General features: G+C 37.8%; 1 pseudogene across 1 annotated transcript; it reads right to left on the bottom strand.

Moving 5' to 3' along the window:
* Positions 1-310: 310 nt before the first annotated feature.
* Positions 311-3,713, bottom strand: LOC147544386 (transcription factor MYC2 pseudogene; annotated as a pseudogene). The gene has a single exon (XR_015223260.1). The product of XR_015223260.1 is annotated as a transcription factor MYC2 pseudogene (transcript).
* Between the last annotated feature and the right edge of the window lie 23,059 nt (positions 3,714-26,772).

Raw genomic sequence — 26,772 nt, 5'->3', positions numbered from 1 at the left:
TATTCTGAAGAATGTGTTTGAGCATTAGAGATGTTGTAACTATCTATTATTAGCAGTTGGGAGCGGCTAATCTACCCAAATAACCATAGGATTAGACTTAAAAAGTCGTTAGTAACCGGGTTCACTTTCAGCCATAATCCTCTAAATAAATTGTTATTTTTGAAACTTCGGGTTGGGAGTTTAACTTGAATTATGGAGCGTACTTCATAATCGAATCGAGATTCAAACCTAGCAGATCTCGAAGCAGTTGTTTATATATATATTACCTACACGAATGAGATCCAAAATCATGAAGAGTTCAAACTAAACATATTTGAAAAGAGTTCATTAATTAACAAAATTGGATTCATTATTGAACACTTTATGAACTTCACTCAAAAAACAAGATAAAAACATGACTACTAACATACAAATACAATAGACTACAACACATTATGATTATTGCTAAGTTCAGACTTAAATACAAATTTGCCTTCTTCTCTAGCAGGAAGGATAAACAAGACTACTTGACAATTTCTAGTAAAACATCTACAAATTCAACTATATACAAGGAAGGAGATCATATTACTAACCCAATTTTAAAAGTTCGATTATCGTTACCTGAATTTGCACAACTGGTTCAAGCACATTTTGCATTCTTTCATCTCCCTCTATTTGATAATTCATCTCCTTCCCCTTTGAGCTTTACCAGTAATCCATTTGGAAATTCAAATTCAGTTGATTTCCCATTTTTGGGTACCTAAAACATTCCAGAATTCATTACAAATTCTTTTCGGGAAGTTTTTGATTGCTTTGATTATCGAAGATCGGATACTTGGGATGATAAAGCAGCTTTGAGCTGTTCTTGAGTGTAAATTCTACTAGACATTTTCACTGTAGCTTGTTGAATCATTAAATCTTTGACGACCGAAACACTAGCATAATTCACATCCAAATCAAGCTCTTTAAGAGCTGCCATTAATCTAGCAGCTGGGTGATTCTTCTTGTTGCTTTGAATTCTTATCATTGCTTCCCAACCCAGTATTTTAACATCGATATCCATATTAGAGGAGTTACTCCCATTTTGATTCAAAGTTTTGAGATTTTGATCAATTAGTGGATTTGCGATAGGATTTCTAGATTCCTTCTTCAATGACACAACTTGTGATACCAATTCTTCCTTTTCGGATTCAGATTTTTGCAGCTTTGTTCTAAGCTCATTTATATAAGAAATTGCATCTCCTAAAAGTGAAGCTTTATCCATCTTAGAAACATTTGGAACAACTGCTCTTAAAGCATAAAATCTCTGGTTAAGTTTTTCTCTCCTCTGTCTTTCAGCTTCAACATGATTTAATGGCTCTTCTCTACCATTTGCGGGTTTTCGTCCTCGTTTTCTAGGTCGTTTTTCTTGATCAACAACTCTACTACTTTCAGCTTCTCTTACTGAAGCTTCAAGATCAGAATGATCAGAATCAACTCTACAAATACCACCAACCCCATTTGATTTAACACCAGAAGAAGTCAAAACCACAGCAGAAGTAAATGAAAGCATTCCTTCTTCATTACTTCCTCTAGATGTTACTGATTTTTTCTTCTGATTATCATCTTGAACAAACTGAGTCTGATTGGATAATAAATTACCATTAGAACCAGAAGAATTTCTTCTATTACTCTCACCAAAACTCAAAATTTCACCTGATTCTGGTTTGCAAGATTGTTGATTATTGTTCTTCATATTACTTCCATCACCAAATCTGAAATCAGAGAAATTTAAATCTTGTGCAAAGAAAGACTGGGTGTTCTGTTCTTGTTGTTGATGCTGTTGTTGTTGCTGAGGAACATGAATAATTGAGCTAGGGTTTTCAGTTAGGGTACTGGAGCTAGGGTTTTCAAATTGAACCGACTTTGAAATCTCTTGAGGATTAGAATTAACAAGAGCAGGAGCAGGAACAGGAGGTGTATTATTAACATCAGAATCCCTAATTTCAATCACAGAAGAAGGTTCTGATATCCAAAGAAGAGAAGGATCAGTCTCAGTTTGATCAGTTTGTTGTGACGGCGGCGGCGGCGGCCAAGATCCAGTTTCAAGATTAGTAAAATTGAACAAAAACTTGACTTTATTCATCAGATCTGAACTTTGAAAAATCAATTGAGTAGAACCTAATTCAACAACTCCATTAGACAAAGGTATACAAACAATAGTTTGTAATCCAAACATTTGAGCTTGTTTTGATCTATCACAAGATGAACTCAAAAGTATATCACTTCCAGCTAACCAAATAGGAACAGAAGAAAAAAAAGCATTACCAGGAAGACCAGAACCATTAATAAAAGATTCAGTCATTGAAACAAGAAAAAACCATTCAGTATCTGTAACTTCTTCATCAACAGGATCGTCATCAGAAGAAGAAGAAGCAGGAACACCAGAAATTAAAGAATTAAGTTCACGAAGAACTTTTTTACGGTGTTCTTGTTCAGCTGCTGAAGCAGGTGTTGTTGTTTTCTTTAATTTATCTTCTTCTCCTTTGTAATAACCATCTCCCCATCCAAGAACAGAAGCACCAGAAACATCAATTGATGATTGCCAGAAGATTGCGTAAGTCCAACTTTCTCTTGCTCCTTCAATTAGGACTTGAAGACGTTGTTGTAAAGTTTCTAAATTAAACAAAATCGATGATGACGATGGTTGTTGTTGAGGTTGAGGTTGAGGTTGATTTAGGGTTTTGGTTGGATCATTGTTCTGAGTAACAGTTGTTGTTGTTGTTATTGTTGTAGTTGAGGTTGAAGAAGAAGGTGGTGGTGGTGGCCAATTGAATGGAGATAGATCGGAAGCCATGAAAGCATCCATCATAGACGAATTATCATCCGACCATAAATTCATAGTAGGTACTCGGTATTCCGTCATATCTACAATTCTAGAATTCTAGAGAGAGAGAGAAAGGAAGTTTAGTTTGGACTTTGGAGAGGAGAGGCTATCTGAAAACCATATGGAGTAATTAGTAAAGGTGGTTTACCGGTGGAGGAAAGAGAGATGATTATGGCCTACGAGACAGAAAGAAGATAAGGGAGTAAATGAAATTTTGAACACATATAAATTTGTATTTCATTTGGAATTGATTTGAGAAGAATTTCATTGAGTGAAAGTTAAGTGGGTGTCGGTGAAAGATAAAGTTCTAGAGATACAAATTGGTCGATGGTTGGTGAAAATAGCATAGAGAAAATTTTGTTTCCTCCATATACTCCAATATTATGATAAATAAGGACACATATGAAGGGAAACTTCATATTCTAAGATCTAAACTAAAGAGGGCATACCCGAAGAAGAGAGACAGGAAAGTAAACCTTTAGAAGAGGTGGTTTCATGGTTAAGAATCTCTGAAGTTGATCTAAAGAGTCCAATGTGGTTCGAGAAGACGTATGAGGTAAAGGGTATTGGGGAGGGGAAGCGGGACATAGCATCGGCTGCATATCAAGAAATTGTTGAAATATTTGAAAATAAACGATGACATCATCAATTTTAGGCACAAAAGATGATGAGCCAATAGAACGAGGCGAGTCTGATGGTGGTATAACTTCTGCAACGTTATAATGAAAAGGCTTACGAGTTCGCTTATTTTGTTGTGTCTTGTATAGTAAGTTGGCAAATTGAACCTTCTAGTGACCCATTTGCATCTGCACTCGTCCATATTATTTAACCCTATAGAGGGTTTGTTTGATTATTAGTATAATTTGGTTTCGAATGAACAACTAGTACTCTTTTTTTTTTTGTTGAACTAACTAGTACTCTTTAACAAAAAAAAAAAACAACTAGTACAGTTGGTGAGGGTGCTTGAAGAATGTTTTTCCCTATTTGATACTTAGAGACGTGTCTCTTTATTCAGAATCTCGCTTACCACTTTAGCGATAGAGAGAGAATGGGTTACTATGCAGAATTGTGCTTCGAATAGATTCAAAATCACTACCCAAAGCCATCAAGAACTGAACCAAATTCAATTCCTCCCTATGAACAATATAGTGATAAAAAACCTACAACTCTTCAAATTCTTTAAGGGTTAAATGATCCTAAAGACTAGTCATTACGGAATGAAATTCTTGAATACTCATACCTCTTTGTTTCATCTTTCTAATGTCAGCTTCCGACTTATATTGTGTTGCAAAGTCTGTCTGCATAAAATATCTGCTAAGTAATTCGACATCTCACGATAGGTTTGAAGTTTCTCCAATTCACACCGAATCGTGTTATCCACTAACTTATTAATCTAAGTAATAATTTTCAAATTGTTCGTTTCCCAACCACTAGATAACTCAACATTCTTTCAGTTTAGGCTGAGCAATAGTACTATCTATGTGATCCCACAAATATTTTTTCTTTCAAAAAATTATCATCATAAAACTCCAATAAGAGTAGTTCATCTCTATTTTTAACTAATAGCTTGCAATGAATCCTCATTTCCACTCTTCATATCAACTGAAATACCAGACAGAAAAACACAAGACAAACATATCTTAAAGCAATACAAAGAAGATGAAGACAACACTAAATATGTAGATAGAATAGCTAAATCGTAGAAAATCCCTAGATCCGAACAGTGGTGACGAAGCTTTTCTTTCTTTGAAACTTAAAAAGGCTCCTACACCATTTTAATATCCTTACTAATTAAATGCTAATGAGAAAAGAAGAAGACTAAGATGAGAGAAGAACCATCAATGGAGGTTATGGTTTTATTAGATTAAAGTTAGGTTGCAATAGTAGTAGCAAAATCGTAAATAAATAGTAGAAGCAGACAACTGAAAACCCTTAAAAGTTATTAGTTAAATAACTAAACTACCCAAACTACTATACATAATTCTACTACTCTAGAGCACACTCAAAATAAAGTGTCTTCTTAAGGATTTCCTAAAATACTTTATTGCATGTCATCATGGAGTTTCTACCGGAGTGCTCCGCATGAGATGGTTTTACTAAAAAATTCAATGTGACATTTTAAATTTTAGAGTTTGAGTGTCCCACTCGAACGACTCTAACGGAGATCTAAAACAAGTTTCCTCCACAAATTTGCATTCGAAAAACTGGTAGTCATTAGTGTAGTGTTTGAAATAGAGATCCACAGTTTTTCGGGGGAGTACACTCATGATGCAAAGTTATTGTTGCACGGAGTACACTCATGAGAGCACACGTATTTGTCTTCTAATCCAGTTGATGGGTTGTTCTTTTTAGTGGGCATGGTGGTGCTGTTGGCCCAAAGCTATCTTTATATCAAAAGTCATTTTATTTCTCTCAAATTTGACATATAAAGTAAAAATGAGTCACAAGTGTTGCTTCTTTCACTCAAACAAATTTCAAAGTCAAATGGAAGATATAGAAAATAACAACGTGCTTTATTGTGAGCTGAAATTTTGAACGTCACGAGTACATATAAACCAACTACACCCACCAATAATCTATGCTTCAAATAAAATTATAAAATTAAAAGATAAAAAATAATGTAGGATGCCCTTAAAACGTGTTAAGAGCAATTTTCACGGACAAATTTGCCTTCAAATATTTATAATTCATTAAAACATGCAAGGGTGGGTGGTTTTGGATTTTTTTTATTTAGATTGACATTTACAAATAATAGTTTACCCCTTTAATGCACAAGTTGTCATTTCAATTGGCACCTTAAAATATTAATTATCTAAAATGTACTTGATGATCTCTAATCAATTCTTTATGCTTAACGAATCCATTTTAGGCAGATTATATTATTGTTTTTCCTTAACAAATCCAACAAAAAGATGAATACTCTGATTGCAAAAGAAATGACTAAATGAGCCTAACCGAACTTTTTTTTTTTGTTGAACTAGCCTAACCAAACTAAGTTGCATTGATTTATTTTTTATTGGAACCCAACCAAGGGAACTAGGTTTAGTTTAACTTTAGTTCGAATATTTTGAAATTGTGGTACTATATTTTATATAAAACGGTTGTCTTCTTTTTTGTTGAACAATATAAAACGGTTGTTAGTAGTTTGTAAGATTACCCTACAAGAAGTTACAAGATTTATCTCCATTTTTTTTGCTTTAGGTTTCATTTTAACTAGGTTAAACGGTTGTTAGTAGTTTGTAAGATTACTCAACAAGAAGTTACACGATTTATCTCCATCTTTTTACTTTAGGTTTCATTTTAACTAGGTTTCTGCCGCGTCTCACGGACGCGACAGATCCCTCTTGGCTAACGCTCTAAGATTCTGACATTTTTTCATGCAAATTATCAACTTCAATTATATTAATAATTTTCATACATCAAATTCCAAATTAATAGAGCAAGTTGTAGAGAAGAGGAGAGAGGGAGAGAAAAACAAAACCATATTTAGTGGAAAAAAATATGTTTGGCGGCGAAGGGAAGTTTTATGTAGTTAGGGATATTTTAACTCATTTTCTCCCCACTAATTTCTCTTCCTCCCACGATCTCCTCCCATAATTGTTTGGTATCTAGTAAAGGCCAACAATAGCATTGCAATTAATTTGTTAGAAACTGACATATCTGATAATATCTAATATAAATGAGGGTATAATAGTTTAATGGTAGTTTCAAGAAGTTAGAACTTAATTATTGCCACTAATACCCTTTTGTTTTGACTCGAATTACAAAAAGAGGATTTCATATTGGCCGTCAGATGTGATCTCTATCAAACTCCCAACAAAAATGAACGGTCAGATTTATACGTCACATGATCGACTGACCCATTTTAATATATAGGATGGTTTGACCTTAATTAAGTTAAATTAAGAATTTGAAGCCATGAATCCAGAGAAAGAGGTTTTAGCCGGAATCCGGCAAGGAAAATCTTTGAGAATCTTGGTTCCGATCCCAGTAAATCGAATGAGTCGAGTAAGTCAATCCACTTACCAATTCTCAATCAAGATATTTCCTATAATCAAAATGTGGTTGATTGGATTAGGGAGAATCCAGGAAATAAAAATATTATCACCTACCATACAATTGTGGACAAAGATACTCAAATGCAGAAAGTTATACCAAAACTTACCAAACTCCAAGGCAATTCGGTACAAGGGGACAGCGATGACGAGTCACGATGTTTGAGGGCACCATCTCTTATGGATATGGAAATGGGCCAAAACAAAGTATTAGACCGGCCCAATGAAAATTTGAATGAAACGACTGTTCCAACTGAAACACAAAATGGAGGATTAGAAAAGGAATTTATATCTACAACAGAGGTAGTGCATAAATCCGAAGGAAAACAAACTCATTGCAATGATATGGTAAAAATTAACTTTGAAATTGGTTAAAAGACAAAAATTAATGCTGAAACTAGATCAAAGAAGACAGGGAAATATGCTCACAAAGCGAATCCAAACTCGATGAAAACTCTGACCCTTTGTCCCTATGAATCATAAGAACTCTCTTATATTCCTTTAGTTGTCGAATCTGAAGAACTCGTTTCTTAGACTCAAGCGTTCCTCAATGTTCTTTTCAGTTGTCTTCACAAACTGAGGTAGCAGCGAACATTAGGAGTGAGATTTTCTCGGACATTTTCTTTGTTTCGAATTCGAGAGCGTTTCTCGGATTCTAATCCAATCAAGAAAATAAGTTTCGTTAATCAAGAAAATAAGTTCGTTTCATTCCTTCTGATGGAATGAACGAAGGTTGGAAAACTATTTTCTAATAGTCATATATACTCTACGCTAACAGAAAAAGCAAAATCCTAAAAGTTATTATCATAGCAAAACACAGTTTTTGCCACATTATTTAATGAACCGCCCCCGGTTGAAAAATGCGATTCCAAGATCCCATTTCTTTGAGGTTAAGCGTACTTAGGCACACTGCCCTTAACCCCATTGTCCTGTGTGACTAACTATTTACTGGTCATACTCCTATGACTCTTGGTTGATGAATAACACGTTTATGTGTTAAATTCATTCTTTGCCTCGAAGTCATAAACCCTTTTGCTGACTCGTTGATAATAACCATTTAGACATGTAGACCTCTTTATAGGTCTACCCGTATTGTCCCGAGGTTAATGATGGCACCCTGCGGAGACAGACCCACCATCGATGAATAAGGGCTCAACAGGTGTCTTAATCTAGGTAGGCTTTACTCAAAATTCTTTTGGGAATTTTTACGTAATTTATCAAGTATGCGTTACTGTGAACTCTATCGTAACCATTCATGACTTTAATACGTAAAGTTTATGTGAGTTTGCGTAAGGAATTAATTAGTTCCTTGTATAGCCCCTAAAAGATCTAATCTTTTAGGTTACCTCTTGTTTGCCTACGGTTCGTTTGGATTTACAACCTTGAACTTCCATTGATTACTCCCACTTGAACCATGATCTCATCGTTTAGTTCATCAGTGGATCCTATGACCCTATACTCTAAGTATTATTCGGGCACATACTCACTTGTGCTTAGAAACAAGAGTCGATTACTTATCTAAAGACAATACTATTCTAGGCATTCACATATACATACATATAAAATATGACATTCATAAAATAAAGCGTGTATCCTAGATTCGTTTATAGGTTCGCTATCTTCCATATAGCTACCTTGTGGGAAATTGTGACATCTCTATGTCTAACGGGCTTCTAAGTCTATTTTCATAACATATGGACTAATGGCACGTTACATTTCTTCCTTAATGATTTCTAAAATCGATTAGAGGAAAAACTCTGTTTGAGCCCTCGGATGGCCCGGGTCAATGACGGAAAAATTCTGTTTTGGAACCGGAAGAAAAGTTAAGGAAAAATTCCCTCTCGAGTCAAGGCCCAATGGGCCCTAGTCAAATTTCGCAAAGACACAAGTCAAACTTGGTCAAAATTCCTTTGACTAGTCTTGGTCAAGGCTAGTCAAAGGTCGGGATTTTAGGTACGGATGCCAAGATCCCCTCGGATGGGACATGCTAGACGTGTCTTGGACGCTTCCTAGACGCGTCCTAGCATGGGACGGCTCGGGCCATCTCAGTCACTTAGGCCGAGATGGCACTGGACCCACCAGATGTGTCTTACACGCATCTGGTCGTTCCAGAAACATCCATGATGTGTCAGGACGCTCTAGATGAAGGATATATCCGTTCGGTCTGAAGGAGATGTCCTTCTGAAGAAGTGTGCTTCGATCAAGGTAACAATACGATCAACTTGTCCACTCGGATAACGATAAACTAATCATGAAGATCATCCAGTCCGGTCCAATTAGGGGTCGTAATGCTTTGCTAGATTCCGCTTACGATCGTCGGATTACTTTGGTAATTCACGCCTAAAATAGACCGAATCTTACAACGGGTTACACATAAGAGGGGTAACTTGATCGAAGAGATTTGACTAGTGGGAGTTGGACTAAAGATGGATTGGATCCAACAAAATAGGCCAAAAGGGTTCGAATGGAGATTCGAAAGAAAGATAGAATAAACCGGGCTTAAAAAGGAAGCCCGTGATGAGGTTCATGGTGGCCGGCCATAGCATGGCCGACCATCATAAGTTAGTCCTAATTAGGGAATCCCAATGAGATAAAAGACTATCTCATGCTTATCTTTTCTAAGGGACTTTTTAGGATTCCTTATTTGACTGGAACTCTACTAAAGTAATGCCTGTATAAGGACCATTGAGAATTCAGAAAAGGAATGGAATTTTCTCTGAGACAATCATCTCTCTCACACATCAAAGAGAAAGAAAATTATAGAGAAAAAGCTCTCATTCTATCTATCTAGTCAAGAAGAAAGGTTCTTCTCAACCTTCTATTAAGTTCAAGCAGACATTAAGGAAGGGAGATCAAGTTAACCTACTCGGTCTCTCAAGTATAGGAGCGAAAATTGGAGCTCTGGATCTTCAGACGCGATTGCAAAGGTTCGACGGAAAAATTACGTTAAAGGTAAGTTTTTCCCGAATCTAGTTCTAGCATATGATCCTAGATAACTAGTGTTAAATATTAGATGTTTGAGATTCCGCTTACAACATTAGTTAGTGTATTAGATACACATAAAGCCCAACAGTGGTATCCCGAGCCAATTGCATGAACTAACTTTGACTAGACGAAATTGAAAGGGTTTCATGAAAAACAACTGCTAAACTAGAGAGGAGGAAGAAGAAGACATGAGTTTAGAATTTTCTAAACTCCTGTCCCGACCGAGCTGCTGGACGCGCGCGCAAGACGCGACAAGGTCGCGTCCTATCCTCTCGGACAAGAATCCCGAGGGATTCGTGTCCAAGACTTATCCCTCGCGCGACCGACTATGGCAATCCAGACGCGTCTTGAAGGAGACTGGAGAAGACCAGACTTCTTAGACTACTCTTCTGAGAAGGTCTAGGCTCGGCCAGACGCGTCTGGCCTAGGGCCAAGATGCGTCCGGATCAATGGGTCTGACATGCTCGGAACGTGTCGGTCCGGTCCGGCCAATGCTAGGGTTAAGTCTTAGAGCTGTCACGGGGCAACCCGGGCTAGTCAAGGGACATATTGACCAAGTTTGACTTTGGTCTTCCGAGTGTGACTCGGGCCTTTATACGAGTTGAACGTCTTGCCTTCTCTTCTTCCGACTTTAGCAAATTTTTCCGATTATGACCCGGGCCATTCGAGGGCCCAAACGAAGTTTTTTCTTAAATCGATTTTATAGATCATTAACGAAGAAACGTAACATGCCATTAGTTCATATTTTTGCGAAAATTGACTTAGTAGCATGATAGACATAGAGATGTCACAATTTCCCACGAATAGAAAACCTAGAAACGAATCTAGGATACATACTTTATTTTATGAATGTCATATTTTGTATGTATATGTATGTGAATGCGTAGAATTACATTGCCTTTAGATAAGTAATCAACTCTTGTTTCTAAGCACATAGGAGTCTGTGCCCGAAAAATACTTAGAGTATAGGGTCATGGGATCCATTGATGAACCGAACGATGAGATCATGGTTCAAGTGGGAGTAATCAATGGAGGTTCAAGGACGTAAATCCAATCGAACCATAGGCGAACAAGATATAAGCTAAAAGATTAGATCTTTTAGGGGATATACTAGGAACTAATTAGTTCTTTACGCAAACTCACATAAACTTTACGTAATAACTTATGAATGGTTATGTTAGAATTCACAGTAACGCAAACTTGATAAATTACGTAAAAGTCTCCAAAAAGAATTTTGAGTAAAGCCTACCCAGATTAAGACACCTACTGCATGAGCCCTTGTTCATTGATGGTGGGTCTGCCTCCTCAGGGTGCCATCTTTTACCTCGGGACAGTACGGGTAGATCTATGAAGAGGTCTACACGTCTAAATGGTTATTCTCAACGAGTCAGCAAAAGTGTTTTGGATTTCGAGGCAAAGGATGAGTTTGACACTCAAGTGTGAAACTCATCAACCAAGAGTCATAGGAGTATGATCAGTAAGAGTTTACTCACCCAGGACAACGAACTTAACTTTGAAGAAATGGGATCTTTGAATCATATTATTCATATGGGGACGGTTTTCATTAGATAATATGGTAAAACTAATTTTTTCGAACATTGAATGTAGTACTTTACAAATTTTTTTTCTGTTTCATAGAGAGTAGAGATGGAAAATAGTATTGGTTCAGGTTTAGATTCATCCTTTCTAACGGGAGAAATGGATCTATACAACTTTCTAGATTGGGAGAAGGACTTGAGAAGTGATCTCAAGACTTCGAACGAAAAAAGCGTAGGAGAGAAACCAGTAAGTGACAAGGAAATAAGTGTCTATGTTATAGAGGTAAATTTGGCAGATATGGCTGATTCCCCCTCATGGGTATTTAATACCGGATGTGGAGCCCATATAATATCAAATTTAGATGGGCTAAAAGGAATACGGTATCTGACAAATAGTGAGATGGCTCTACGAGTTGCAAACAAGGCAAGAATTGCTGCTGTAGCTATAGGAACCTATAATCTCAGTTTAGATACTAGATTGATATTAGTGCTACATAGTAGCACCATCTATCTCAAGGAACATCATCTTTGTGTCTGTACTGGACAAAGAGGGATATCATCTAGTAATAAAGAACATAAGTTGTTATCTATACAAAGGTGAGATGTTCTATACTAGTGCTAGACTCTGTGACGGTCTTTATGTTACGAACATAGAAGACGAAATCCTAAACATAGACACGAAACGGCTTCAGACTCATGATTCAAATCAAGGATATCTTTGGCATTGTCGTTTAGGCCACATTAACATAAAACGTATGCAGAAGCTTCATGCAAATGGACTTTTGAGATCTTGTGATTTACAATCATACGATACATGCGAATCATGTTTGATGGGTAAAATGACACGTTCACCCTTCAAAGGGATAGGTGATCGAGTTAGTGAACCATTAGGACTGATACACAAAGATGTATGCGAACCTATGAGTACACCAGCGAGAGGTGATTTTGGATACTTCATCACGTTTACTGACGACTTCACAAGAAATGGTTACATATATCTAATGAAGCATAAGTCATAATCGTTTGAATTGTTTAAACAATTTCAAAATGAAGTAGGGAATCAACTAGGTAAGAAAATAAAAGTCATTCGATTGGATCGAGGTGGTGAATATTTGAGTTAAGAGTTTGAAGATCATCTCAGGAGTTGTAGAATAGTATCCCAACTCACTCCACCAGGAACACCTTAGATGAATGGTGTGTCCGGAAGGAGAGGTCGAACCTTGTTAGACATGGCCCGATGGATGACGAACTTAGCCAATCTTCCAAACACTTTGGGGATATGCTCTCGAAACTGCTGCTTTCACACTAAACCGAGCTCCGTCAAAAGCTGTGGAAAAGATACCATATGAGTTATGGTTTGGAAAGCCTCCAAAGTTGTCTTTTCTTAAAGTCTGGGGTTGCGATGTTTATGTAAAACGTTTACAAGGAGATAAACTAACACCCAAATCAAACAAATGTCTCTTTGTGGGGTATCCAATAGAGGCAAGGGGATATTACTTCTACAACCCATCAGAGAACAAAATGTTTGTTGCTTGTGATGGTGTCTTCCTTGAAAAGGAGTTCCTTTCCAAGAAGACAAGTGGGAGAAATATAGAAATCGAAGAAATTTGAAATGAGCAACAAACTGACAACGGTGTACCACCAATGTCAATAGCCGCGATTCCCAACTATTCTGAGCCAATAGAAAGGGAAGAAGATGAAGAGATGATGGATCTCACAGAGCCTCCCGTGCAAAGCGAATTAGATTTGCAAGAGAACCCTCATGAAGTTGAGAGTGTCCCACCTATTGTTCAAGTCCCGCGTAGGTCACAAAGGCTAATTGAATTATCTCAAAGAGCAGAACTGCTGTTAATTGAAGATAATGAACCTATCACCTACAAAGAAGCTATGACGAGCCCACACTCCAAAAAATGGCTAGGAGCCATGAAATTCGAAATGAAATCCATGTCTGGAAATCAAGTTTGGAACTTGGTTGATTTGCCTGGTGGAGTAATACCCATAGGATGCAAATGGATTTTCAAGATGAAAATGAACAAGGATGGAAATGTCAGCGTTTTCAAAGCTAGACTAGTGGCAAAAGGTTACAAGCAAGTTCATGGTATAGACTATGATGAAACCTTTTCCCCAGTCGCAATGCTTAAATCCATTAGGATAATTCTAGCAATTGCCGCTCATTACGATTATGAGATTTGGCAAATGGATTTAAAAACCGCCTTCCTGAATGGAAATCTAGAAGAGGATGTGTACATGACACAACCTGAAGGGTTTAAAGACACCAAACATGCTGGAAAGGTTTGCAAGCTCAAAGATCCTTATGGATTGAAGCAAGCAAGCAGGAGCTGAAATCTTCGGTTCGACGAGAGAATTAAAGAGTTTGATTTTCTGAAGAACGAAGAAGAATCTTGTGTATACAAGAAGGTTAGTGGGAGCGACCTAATTTCTTGGTCTTGTATGTAGATGACATAATGCTCATTGGAAACAACATTCCGATGTTAGAATCCGTTAAGGAATGACTAAAGAAGTGTTTCTCAATGAAAGACCTAGGAGATGCCGAGTATATATTGGGCATCAATTTCTATAGAGATAGATCAAAAAGGATGATTGGACTCGGTCAAGAAACTTATAGAGATAAGATTCTTGGAAGATTTCAAATGAAAGACTCTAAGAAAGGATTTTTATCCATCACACATGGTACAGTGCTTAGCAAGACTCAATGTCCTAAAGACCTAGATGAGCAAACACACATGAATAAGGTTCCTTATGCCTCAGTTATAGGATATATCATGTACGCCATGATCTACACTCGTCCCGACGTCTGATATGCTTTAAGCATGCGTAGTTGTTACCAATCTAATCCAGGTGAAGCACACTGGACCGCAGCGAAGAATATCTTGAAGTACTTGAGAAGTGTTGGGAATTGGTGGTGCTTCCTAATGTTGTTTAGCGGAATCTCAAACATCACATGTTTAACATTAGTAACCCAGGATCACATGCATAAACTAATGATTAACTAAGAGTCTAGAAGATTACCTTAATTGCTAGTTTTCCCTCGAACCTTTCCAATCGCTTTAGAAGACCAAAAACTCCAATTGTAGCTCCTCTTCTTGGGACACCGAATGGTCTACTTAATCTTCCCACCTTGAAAGCTAGCTAGAACTCCAATGGTAGTTTCATAGTAAGAAGAACTACTTCTTAATTTGACTAGTTGATAGCTTTTTGGGAATTAGCTCACTTTCTCCTCTCTACTTGATGTGGTAGAGTAAGAAAGCTATATGAGAAATTCCACACCTTATTCACTGCCCTAAGAGTCATTATATAGAACTAGTCCACCTTTAATTTGGTTTCCTAGAACACCATTTTGAATAAGATTAAGGAAATAGTCGAAATAACAAATAGTTGATATTTTCTCAATTCCTTGAGGAGGTGACGTCCAAACCCAGCCAAAATTAGCAGATTTTGTCTTCCCTATTAGGGGAACTGTGTAACACCCCTATTTTATTATTTATATCAAATTAGGTGGAAATAACAAAACTCTAGGTCAATTTGGGTTTGGGCCTAATATGAAGAGTAAGTTAGTGTTGGCTTGTGTATCATAAAATAGAAGTGTGTTAGAAGGAAAAATAGGGTTGCTTGAGTTGGTTATATAAAAAGGGGGTGTAGAGCCTTTTTGTAGATCTAGAACAAAACTTAGAGAAAGAAAGAGACATGGTATTCTTTGGAGAAGATTTTGATGAACAAATTGAATAAATCTATGTATTGTTTATGATATAGTTTGTATATCTTCAACAAGCCACTCCTTAGTGAAGGAAGAATGAATAAAGAAGAAAACAGGTAGAGATGGAGTTCTCTAGAGAGAGAAAGAGGCATGATTGTGATCTTGATGTCATCTAAGGCAAAAAAGGTAGATTTCCTATCTCTTAATTCTTTTGTAGGCTTTTTCAATTTATTCCATGATAGGTTTAGTATTGTTAATCACATAAGTTCTATAAAGAATGATTGAATGATTTTAATATTAGTCCTATCTTGAATTCCATTAAACATCTATAGAGGGCAATATTTTGGTCTAGATTAAAATTAAATCTGATATTGATTGGTGATGAATCTCGGTGTGTATCTTATATGGTTGGAAAGGTGTGTTTGTCTACTTTCTATTGGTTCAAACGGTTCATTAATTCGAGTTTTGAGTGAGGAGTTATAATAGTTTTCGTACTAGGTGTTAGAACAGTCCATACTGTATTTCAGTCTAGATTAAAATTGAATCTGGTATTGATTGATGATGAATCTCGGTGTGTATCTTATATGGATGGAAATTTCTGTTCGTGTACTTTCTATTGGTTCAAACGGTTCATTAATTGGAATTCCAAGTGATGAGTTATAATAGTTTCCGTACGAGGTGTCCGAACAGTCCCTGTTGTATTTCGATCTATATTAACACTGAATCTGGTATTGATAGGTAATGAATTTGGGTGTGTTTCCTATATATGGTTTTAAAGGGGTATTCATATACTTTCTAATGCTTCAAACGGTGTACCGATCGAAATTCCGAGTGAGGAGCTATGATCGTTTCTTTTGTGTAAGGTGTCGAGACAATCTCCAATGAACGAATTTATTGAGATAATTCACATGATTTCCCTTCTTTGAGCAATGTATTTTCTAGGTAGATGATACCTTATATTGGTGAGTCTATATTTGTTAACTATTATTGTTATTTGGTTGTTTGAGGTTGTGATCCACGTGAGGATCTATTATGAGCATCACCCCATTTGACTTGTCATGTGTTGTTGTCTTGAATGGTTTGGTGAACTTGTTTGTAATTATTTATGAGAGTCAATGTTTGTGGTGTGATGCTATTATGTGTGTGTGATGTGATAGTGTTGGTGGAGGGTTGTATGAATTTTGGTGGTTGGTTCGACCCTCTCTACCGGATGCGATCGAGGTATGGAGCGTATGGGGCCGGCGCTAACACAAGGGACGCCTTGTGGACCACACTCTTATACAACGTGGAAACCAACTTGTCTTATCACTTTTGGGTTGTTTGTATGTGATGGGGTTGATGGAGGATTGTGAGAGTTTTGTGGTTGGTTCGACCCTCTATATCGGATGCGATCGAGGTATGGAGCGTATGGGGTCGACGCTAACACAAGGGTAGCCTTGTGGACCACACTCTTATACAATGTGGAAACCAACTTGTCTTATCACTTTTGGGTTGTTTGTATGTGATGGGGTTGGTGGAGGATTGTGGGAGTTTTGTGGTCGGTTCGACCCTATTTACCGGATGCGATCGAGGTATGGAGCGTATGAGGTCGGCGCTAACACAAGGGTAGCCTTGTGGACCACACTCTTATACAACGTGAAAACCAACTTTTCATATCACTTTTGGTTGTTTGTATGTTATGGGGTTGGTGGAGGATTGTGGGACTCTTGTGGTTGGTTCGACCCTCTCTACCAGATGCGATCGAGGTATGAAGCGTATGGGGTCGACGCTAACACAAGAGTAACCTTGTGGACCACACTCTTATACAACGTGGACACCGACTTGTCATATCATTCGACGAGGGTTTGATGATTGTGTCTTTTGGCATGATGTTTTGTCGACTAAATTGTCAAGTTTGGGTATCATAAAGGTGTATCTTGGTTAAAAGTGTGATCTTTTTATATCTATTGAAAAAGAAAAAGATTGTTGTATTATGAGAGTTAGTATTGAATTAGAATGCGACGACGTTGAAAGCCTAATAATCAAGAACATAAATTATTAGTTTCTACATGTATGAGGTAAATCTCGTTGTATTATGATAGTTGTCACGTTAAATTTCAGATAACACCAATAATGAATGTGAATGCAATGTTTCCTTGATTGGAGATTGAGCTTGCCTACCCGAGACTTAGGTTTGAGGAAATCTACTGCAGTTGGGTTTTAACCCAACTATTTTGCTTTTCAGGTATTGATTGTGCACTCATGGTAGGCGTTGCTCGTGGATCTAGTTTGAAGGTCTCAAATCTTCGATTTCAAGGCAGTTATCTTGAGATTCGAGATTTGGGGCTCTACAAACCGACCCTCCAATTTTCAACCCAATTTGAGCCAAAAAAGTCTCTTTTTGGCCCTAGGCCCAAAACCCCTCTTTTGGGCCTTTTGTACTATCTTTGCCTAAACTTATTTTAGGTCTATGAGACATATTTATGGGGCTCTCCCATGATTATATATCTCATTCCCACTAGTCATATTATCAGATTAAATAGCCATTCTTATGTGTAACCCGTTGTAGTATCCGGTCGAAGTTAGCCGCGAATTACTTCGTAATTCGACGATCGTAGTTGGTTTCTAGCTAAACACTACGACCCCTAAATTAACCAGACTTGATGATCTTCTTGATCAATTGCCCTATCCGACAAATTTCTCGCATTGCATCTTTGGTCAAAGGACATCTCCTTCAAGAAGAACAAATGATCACTTCCTGGTGTATGGCGGAAAAGAACAACTAATCGTGGAAGGACATATGGATGCGACCTTCCAAACAGGCAAAGATGATTTCCGATCACATTCGGGTTATGTCTATTGTCTAAACGGAGGAGTAGTGAGCTGGAAGGGCTTAAAACAGAGAACTGTAACATACTCTATCACAAAAGTAAAATACTTATCCGCTTCAGAAGCAACCAAGAAAGGAGTTTGGATAAAAAAGTTCATCACGGAACTTGGTGTCGTTCCTAGCGTTCAAAACGGAATAGCTTTATATTGTGACAACAATGGAGTTATTGCCCAAGCTAAGGAACCAAGATCACACCAGAAATCTAAAAACATCCAAAGGAAGTACCACGTGATAAGGGAGATCACAGAGTGCAAAGATGTGGTCAATTGCAAAGTTCACACGGATCAAAACGTAGCAAATCCTTTAACTAAACCACTACCTCAACCCCAACATGAGAGCCATATGAGGGGCATTGGTATAAAGCGCATCGGAGAATGGCTTTAGTCAGTATTAGATTTATAAAAGAGTTTTATGTAACTTATTACCTACATTCAATAAGTAAAATAAATTAGTTATTTCGTCGATTAAATAATGGTTTAGTATTTAAACGACATCCCAAATATGATGAAGCACTCTAAGTAGGCTTATCAGATACGTGATCTGGTAAATGAAACCCTACTAAGTGAACTCAGAATAGGTTCATCATAAAAAGTCCCTAGTCCAGGTCGTTGAAGTGGACAACTACGACTCAAGAAGAGTAGCATGTGAGATTGACCGATAGCGCAGTTTCATGGGCTATAAGAACTAGGAATTTTAGTCAATTACATGGGTGTATGATTGGGAATATACACTGGATAACCCAACAAGAGAGTTGTTCCATGAGTAATGAAATACGTTATGAACTCCCTTAGGCAAGATTAGAAAGATTCCTTCAAACATGAGTGCTCCGCTCATCTTATGTAAGGAATGTCAAACTTTGGTACCGCCAAATGCCGTGCCGTAAAAATAGGTTATAAAAGCGGAATACCGAGAATGACATGATAGACATGAAGTTAAGTGGGAGCACAAGATTGGATTATTTCGTCCTAACTAGGTTAGGATTAGTATCTCCAGGCCACTAATTCGCTGACTCAGTTGTTCTCCAGATCAAGAAAGTCTGAATGGTATGACATATCAGATGAGATGCGAAGAGGCATGGGAATCAATCATTGCACTTGTTCTAAGGATAAGTGGGAGACTGAAGGATATATCTGTTCGGTCTGAAGGAGATGTCCTTCTGAAGGAGTGTCCTTCGACCAAGGTAACAATGCGATCAATTTGTCAACTAGGATAACGATGAACTAAACATAAAGATCATCCAGTACGGTCCAATTAGGGGTCGTAATGCTTTGGTAGAAGCCGTTTACGATCGTCGGGTTACTTTGGTAATTCGCTGCTAAAATAGACTGGATCCTACAACGAGTTACACATAAGAGGGGTAACTTGATCGGAGAGATTTGACTAATGGAAGCTGGGCTAAAGATGGATTGGATCCAACTAAATAGGCCAAAAGGGTTCGGATGGAGATTCAAAAGAAAGATAGAATAAACCGGGCTTAAAAAGGAAGCCCGAGATGAAGCTCATGGTGGCCGGCCATAACATGGCCGACCATCATAAGTGGGCCGGCCAAAACAGACCCATAAGGGGCTGTTATGGTCGGTTACACTAGGGAAAACCCTAATTAGGGTTTAGTCTTAATTAGGGAATCCCAATAAGATAAAAGACTATCTCATGCTTATCTTTTCTGAGGGACTTTTTAGAATTCCTTATTTGAGTGGAACTCTACTAAAGTAATGCCTATATAAGGACCATTGAGAATTCAGATAAGGAGTGGAATTTTCTCTGAGACAATCATCTCTCTCACACATAAAAGAGAAAAAAGATTAAAGAGAAAAGGCTCCCATTCTATCTATCTAGTCAAGAAGAAAGGTTCTTCTCAACCTTCCATTAAGTTCTAGCAGACATTAAGAAAGGGAGATTAAGTTAACCTACTCGGTCTCTCAAGTAGAGTTGCGAAAATTGGAGCTCTAGATCTTCACACGCGATTGGAGAGGTTCGAGGGAAAATTGCGTTAAAAATTAGTTTTTCCCGAATCTAGTTCTTATTAGTTCTTGCATATGATCCTGGATAACTAGTGTTAAATATTAGATGTTTGAGATTTCGCTTACAACATTAGTCAGTGTCTTAGATACACATAAGCCCAACACCAGACGCATCCTAGATGCATCTGGACCAGTGTCCAGGGTCTCGGTCCTAGACCGAGACCTATATAGGAACCTGAGACGCGTCCTAGACGCGTCTCGGCATTCCATGTCCGTCTCGGACTAGGATGCACCAGACGCGTCCTAGACGCGTCTCGGTCTCCTAGTCCGAGTGGGATTGGGTTTCCCCAGACGCGTCTCGAGTCAGTACCCGAGACGTGCTGGACCGAATCAGACGCGTCTAAGACGCGTCTCGGATTAGTACCCGAGACGTGCTGGACCGAGCCAGACGCGTCCTGGCCGGTCCGGCCAGCATGGCTTTAGGACTTTTGAAATTCTTAACCGTCTTTTACGTTCTTCTTCCTCCTTATTACTGTTTTCATGGTGAAAAAGCTGTTCTTTTTTCACTATTCAACACCAAAACTTCATGATTTTGAGATCCGTTTTTCAAAATTTATAATCCGTTAGATCCGTTTTCGAAAACCCTTTTGAAAAAACTCAAAATCTAAGGTTTCTTTGCTTTGAAACCCTTTCAAAATAATGTTTTGATTACGAATAAATCTCATTCAAACTAACCAAAACTTGTTCGAATCTCTATTCAAACTTATCTATCGAATAAATAAGGTGTGAATCTAATTCGTTCTAGTCAAAATTAGTTACATGCAAACGGCTCGTAATGCCACTGTAGGGTTTTGTATGTATCTAATAAACATAATCATCCAACTAATGTTGTAAGAGGAATCTCAATCATCATATGATTAACACTAGTTATCCAGGATCGCATGTAAGAACTAATAATGAACTAGAATCTGAAAGAAGAAAACCTGGATTCGCTTTCCCCGAATTAGATTCCAACTCCTTTATCCCGAAGATGAGAGCTTCATATGTAGCTCCTCTACTTAAGACACCCGAGTAAATAACTTAATCTCCCTTCTTTGCTGTCCGCTAGGACTCCATTGAAAGTTGAGAAGAAGAACCATTCTTCTTTTTACTCCATAGATAGATTGAGAGCTTTTTCTCTAAAACCCTTTCCCTCCACTTGGTTGTATATTGTGAGAGAGATAAACTTTTCTCTTGAGAAAAATCCAACCTTTTTTCTGTTCTCTAATGACCCGTATATAGAGAAACCCTAATAGGAGTCTCACTCAAATTAGGTTTCAATAAGAGTCACAGAAAAGGTAAACTGTTAGAACCTTTCTAACCCGAAACCCTAATGGTTTTCCTTAAGTGCCTTGGCCGACCATATCAGCCCCTTTATGGGCTTGATATGTCTGGCCCATTGCTCCCGCACGGCCGGCCCTGGGTTGCCCCTAACCGGGTGTGATCCGGGTACCCACCCAGTGGGTTTTGCACTTTTCCGGGTTCCTTTTCCGAGCCCGATTCTTTCTATCTTTTAGCAGTATCAGACTGGATCATATCCATCTATAGGAAAGCTCCCACGAGTCAGCTCTCTCCGATCAATCTACCACTCTTTGGTGTACCCCGTTGTAGGATCCGGTCTATGTTACCCGCGAATTACCGAAGTGATCCGACGATCGTAAGCGGCTTCTAGCTAAGCATTACGATCCCTTATTGGACCGGACTAGATGATCTTCCGGATAAAGTCATCGTTATCCTAATCGACAAATTGTACGCATTTCCATCTTGGTCGAAGGACACTCCTTCGGAAGGATATCTCCTTTAGACTGAAGGACTATATCCTTCAAAGATGCCTCTCGAGAGATCAACTGCTACGAAGGCACTCTAGTGGGATCCTATTATTGCGGATCTAACAAGCCTGCACTCCAAGGCTAGTTACTATTGATGGGCCTAGAAAGTTTCCTAAATAGGTCTACACCCGCAAGTGCACGGGTGTCAAGTTGTAATTTCCGGTAAGACCGGTTCGTTCCTCAGAGACTAGTTGAATCTATTCTAAAACTAGGAAGTAATAGGATTTTAAAATGATTTGGTTTTGGTTTTTAAAATAAAATATTAAAATAAAATTACGGAAAGAAAATGATTACAAATGATACAAGGAACTCAAATGGGGGAGAGCCTAGGGTTTTCTGAATCCATCCATATAATCAATTCTAACGACAATTTAATTTTGATCTAATTAGAGAGTTCTTTATATAACTCAGGTTTTCAGTCCATGGATGGTCTAAAAACCCGGAAGATTTTATTGTTAAAATAATAAAAACTTTAATAAATTTATCGAGAAAATAATTATTACGACTTCATCTAAAACCCTAGATAGGAAAATTAGTTACTCATAGGCATTATGTAAAAAGAATTGGAAAATAAAGTAAAGAATCGGAGAGAAAACACCTTTTTCGTTTTTTTTTCTTCTGCGCAGCCAAACAGGACCTTAGGGAAAATTATTTTCTCATCTTCCCGGAAACGATTTCCAGGTGAGAAAATAATTTTCCTTCCCTGGTTTTTCTTCTCCTTTTCTGTTTTCTCTTTCTATACTGTTTTCTCTTTCTCTTTTCTCTCTTTCTATTTTCTTTCTCTTTCTCTCTCTATATCTCTACTAATCTGATTTATAAAACAAAGATAAGAGGAAGAAGATTCAATAACTAATGATGTTCTGTTTACTCAACCAATACCCTCTCTCTCTCTCACAAAGATAAAAAGATAATGACAAGTCTAAATCCTCTCTGGTTTTCTCTTAGTAAACTTTGAGGAGTTGATTAACAAGAAAAGAATAAAAAGATGAAGAAGATAATGATAACTCTTTCTCTGTTATTTTCTTTCCCTCACTACAAATCTCTCTTCCTCTCACTATTGATGTTTTCTTTCTCTCACTAAAATAAAAACAGAAGAATGAGATGAAGATGATGATGATGGTAATCACTCTCTCTCTAATAATTTCTGGTTTTGTTGAGCTACCAAGAGGATGAACCCCCCGGCTGAGATGGTGATTTTTTTTTTTTTGACCCCAAACCGAGATGATGATCTCTCTCTCTCTCTCTCTAATTTCTGTTTGTAGTTGAGCTCGAGAGGAGGATAATCTCCCTCCAAGATGAGATGCCTTTAATCTCTCTTCCTGTCTTCTCTTATACCCGAGTCATCCCCCTCAATCCTCTAGATTACTTTCTCTCTTTAAGTTTAAATTTGATAATATTCCCTTTCTCCATCTAATCCTTCTTTCCTTCTTTATCAATTTCTCTCTCAATCTTCACAACCGAATATCTTCATACCCAAACCCAGCTCTCTTTCTCTGTCTCTAGTATCAATAAAGATAAGAGAAGATAATCTCTCTTTCTATTATTTCCTTCCTCTCTACTAATACTCCTGACTTAATTTGAATGGGAGAGAGAGAAACAGAAAATAAGAGATAAAGGAAAGAAATTGATTGGCAAAAGTCGTGGGATTGACCGACCGGTTATGCTTGGCTGTCAACAAGGGTATGATTCGATACATCACGAGACAGCGTAAGGAGGTGCAACCACCATCCGACCTGAGTTGTCCCGCTATCTGTCCGTTAGATGTGCACGGGAGTACCGTAGCTTCGTTGCGCCCCAGTACCGGATCTTGTTTCAAAGAAAAAGCCCAAGCGACGTCCCACTAATCCCGAATTCATCCCTCGCGCACACTTTGCCGTCCATCTGTCGCCATGTGGCTTTCAAGAGATCCATGTTGACCTTTAGTCAACTAATTCCGACTCAACTTTGACTCGCTCTATCTTTCTTGTCCGGACTCCGATTTAACTTCCGTCTTCGCCGTTGGACTCGTCTTGTACTCTACTTTCATCCGAGCATCAAAATTGGCTTAATTACCAGACTACAATAATCTCCAAATTACCAAAATGCCCTTTGTATGCCTTTCTCCCAGTTTTATCCGTCTTTCACATTAAACTCCGTAAGAGACCCCTGAGAAAGAGAAAGAAGCAATTCATCAAAGTAATTGCTCGAAATGGACTAACTAGCCCAAATTAAGAGATTCTGATGAGGCATTTTCATGACTCATCAACTATCCTTTAAACTCTATAAATAGAGGAAGCCTCACTCTTGGAAAGGGATCAAACTTTCTCACTCGAAATCACTGACCCTTACTCTCTACTTAGCACTCCAGAGGTCATTTACTCTGATCACCTCCTCTCTAGCTACTTCCATTAGAAAGCTCTGGCTAGAAGTCTCCTACTTCGACGTCCATCTCTTATCTAACCAGCCTAAGGACGAAGCTCCGACTGGAAGTGTTTACTCTACCTTGTCAGATCTTGCTAGAGGCTCTTTTTTTCCTTTATCTCTTGTTAGTCTGTTCTTCCGCAACCAGAAGTCCACTCTTTAATAACCAGAAGTCTACTCTGCCGACCAAGTAGGTCAGAAGCTACCCCGACTCATCGCTCCGAAGAACCGAGTTCCGGCCACTCTACGAGTCGTGCCACACCGATACTACAACGACGCCGACATCATTAGTAACTTTATCTTTGTTCTATTCATCTTATTTTATTGAACTAAGTGACTGACTTGACCGTCGGAGGGTCCTTGGTCGGGACCATCACCGCCCTTTGGACTTCACTGTTCTGTTTCTCTTGTGCAGGTCTACCGCTACCGGTTTCCCTACCCAGGCGTTCGCTTACCAGCACCCGTTTCCTACTCCGACGTTCACATACCGAGCTACCTGACTACCAGGACCGATCTTCTACCCGTTTACATGTCTATTTGAAGGTCCAAAGCCTAATTGTTGGTGCCCACCTAATGCCCTCTCTAACCGTGTGACTTTCTACCCGTCTACAAGAGGAAACTAAGATTTGTTCAGAATTTTTCAAAAATGTTTTTCACGTTTATTTAGGCGAAAAATTTCATTTTTGGGGTAAAATTGTACTTTCATCGAATGTTTTTTACAATATTATTCAGGTTGGGTCGAATTTCCTATTATCCCCCAAATTTTGGCTTTTATAACTAGATTGACCGTGGCTTGGTCAGGACCAGAAGCAGTTTTGACATATTTGAAGTAGCCTTGAAACTTGCCCCATCCTCAGGGTGAGGGAAAATAAATTTTCCCAACGAGTACTTTTTATAATTTTTTAGGGGCTATTAGGTGACGCACCGTAAAACTTTTAAAAAACTTTAGATATACGTCCAAAACTTATGGAAACTAGCAATTTAGAAAGAGTAAGAAAATACTGAAAGTTTATTGATAAACTTGATTATTTAAATAACTATTGGATATCCTTTATATAGCATTAGGGTTTCATAAACCTAATTAAATTGAGCAAACACTTTTCCAAATAAATAAATTGCTTAATCTAAAACCTTAGAAAATGAATGCATGAAAAGCCCAAAATCTAGACTATTGTAAAAAAAAACTTATTTTTTAACATTTTTTTAAGCTATTGACAACATATATAATTATGTTGTCAACATACAAGTCGGTCTTAGTTTTCTTATAATATCTTTTTTCACCCTTATATGTTGACAACACCGGTTGACAACATATATAATTGTGTTGTTACAAATTGTTGACAACATATTTAATTGCCTTGATTTGTAATAAAATGTTGATAACATATATAATGATGTAGTTAACAGCGTATATAGTGCATTATCCAAAATATTTTTTGTCTGTTTATTAGTTTGTCAAAACAAAGGATAATATGCATAACATTTAATTTTTGGAAAGGACAAATTAAAAATGTATTAGTCTAAATGTTTATGTAGGAAACAAAACAAAAAATGCAGAAGCTGTTTCTTTCTTCATAAGACAAATCGAAAAAATGCTTTATCCAAAATGTTAGTGCCAGTCTGTACTTGTCAAATGCAAAAGACAAAATGCAAAACATTTTTGCAAACCAATTTTTGAGGAAAAATAAATTTGTTCAGAAATTTACATAATTGTTGAGAGCAAACTAAGATTTATTCAGAAATTTTCAAACATATTTTTCACGTTCATTTTGGGGTAAAGTTGCACTTTTACAAAATGAATTTTTTTTCAAATATTATTTCAAATTGCGCCTAGTTTCCTATTATCTCCTAAATTTTGGGTTTTTAAATTATCCTCCCTTTCTTAAAAAAAATACAAAACTACTAAATATGCTATCTCTTTACTCACTCAAAATATTAAACTACCAAAATACTATGTTATAAGATAGGTGAGATTTACGAAATATTCTGAAAATCTCTCTGCATCATTAGGTATCTATTCCTAAAACACTTGTAGATTCGTGTTTTTTTGTAACTTCATAAAATATATTTCCAATCTTCTACCTCTAAGGTTGGGAAAAGAGCATGTTGACCGTGAACCTCCAGGTGTCCTCCCGAGTCCGGAGACACCCGAGACCGCCTGAAATCTGATCGGGCCAAGCCCGGACTGACCGATTAGAGTTGTCGGCCCGACCTGGTCTCAGTTTTATAGCTCTGACTGACTGTCACATTACTAATCCCGAATCGATTTTATAAACAACCGTTAGATTAAGACATTGGAAACATTATCAGCCTTTAGATTAAGGGTTTTATCCCTGGATATAAATAGGTTTTCTATTATAGACAACCTCATTAACCTAGATGCCTCTCTCTCTCACATCCCCTGAACTCATCTCTTGTATCATCTCCTCTTTCATCTCATGGACTCTTCTCTCTCTCGTCCAGGGGACTCCTCTCTCTGTCTCATCCCTCTCTCGTCCAGGGGACTCCTCTCTCTGTCACATATCTCTCTCTCGTC

The sequence above is a fragment of the Eschscholzia californica genome, unplaced genomic scaffold, assembly GCF_041429995.1.
Source record: "Eschscholzia californica isolate CP2 unplaced genomic scaffold, dmEscCali1.0.p SCAF_4, whole genome shotgun sequence".
In the NCBI taxonomy this organism is placed as follows: Eukaryota; Viridiplantae; Streptophyta; class Magnoliopsida; order Ranunculales; family Papaveraceae; genus Eschscholzia; species Eschscholzia californica.
This window is presented reverse-complemented; position numbering and strand designations above follow the sequence as displayed.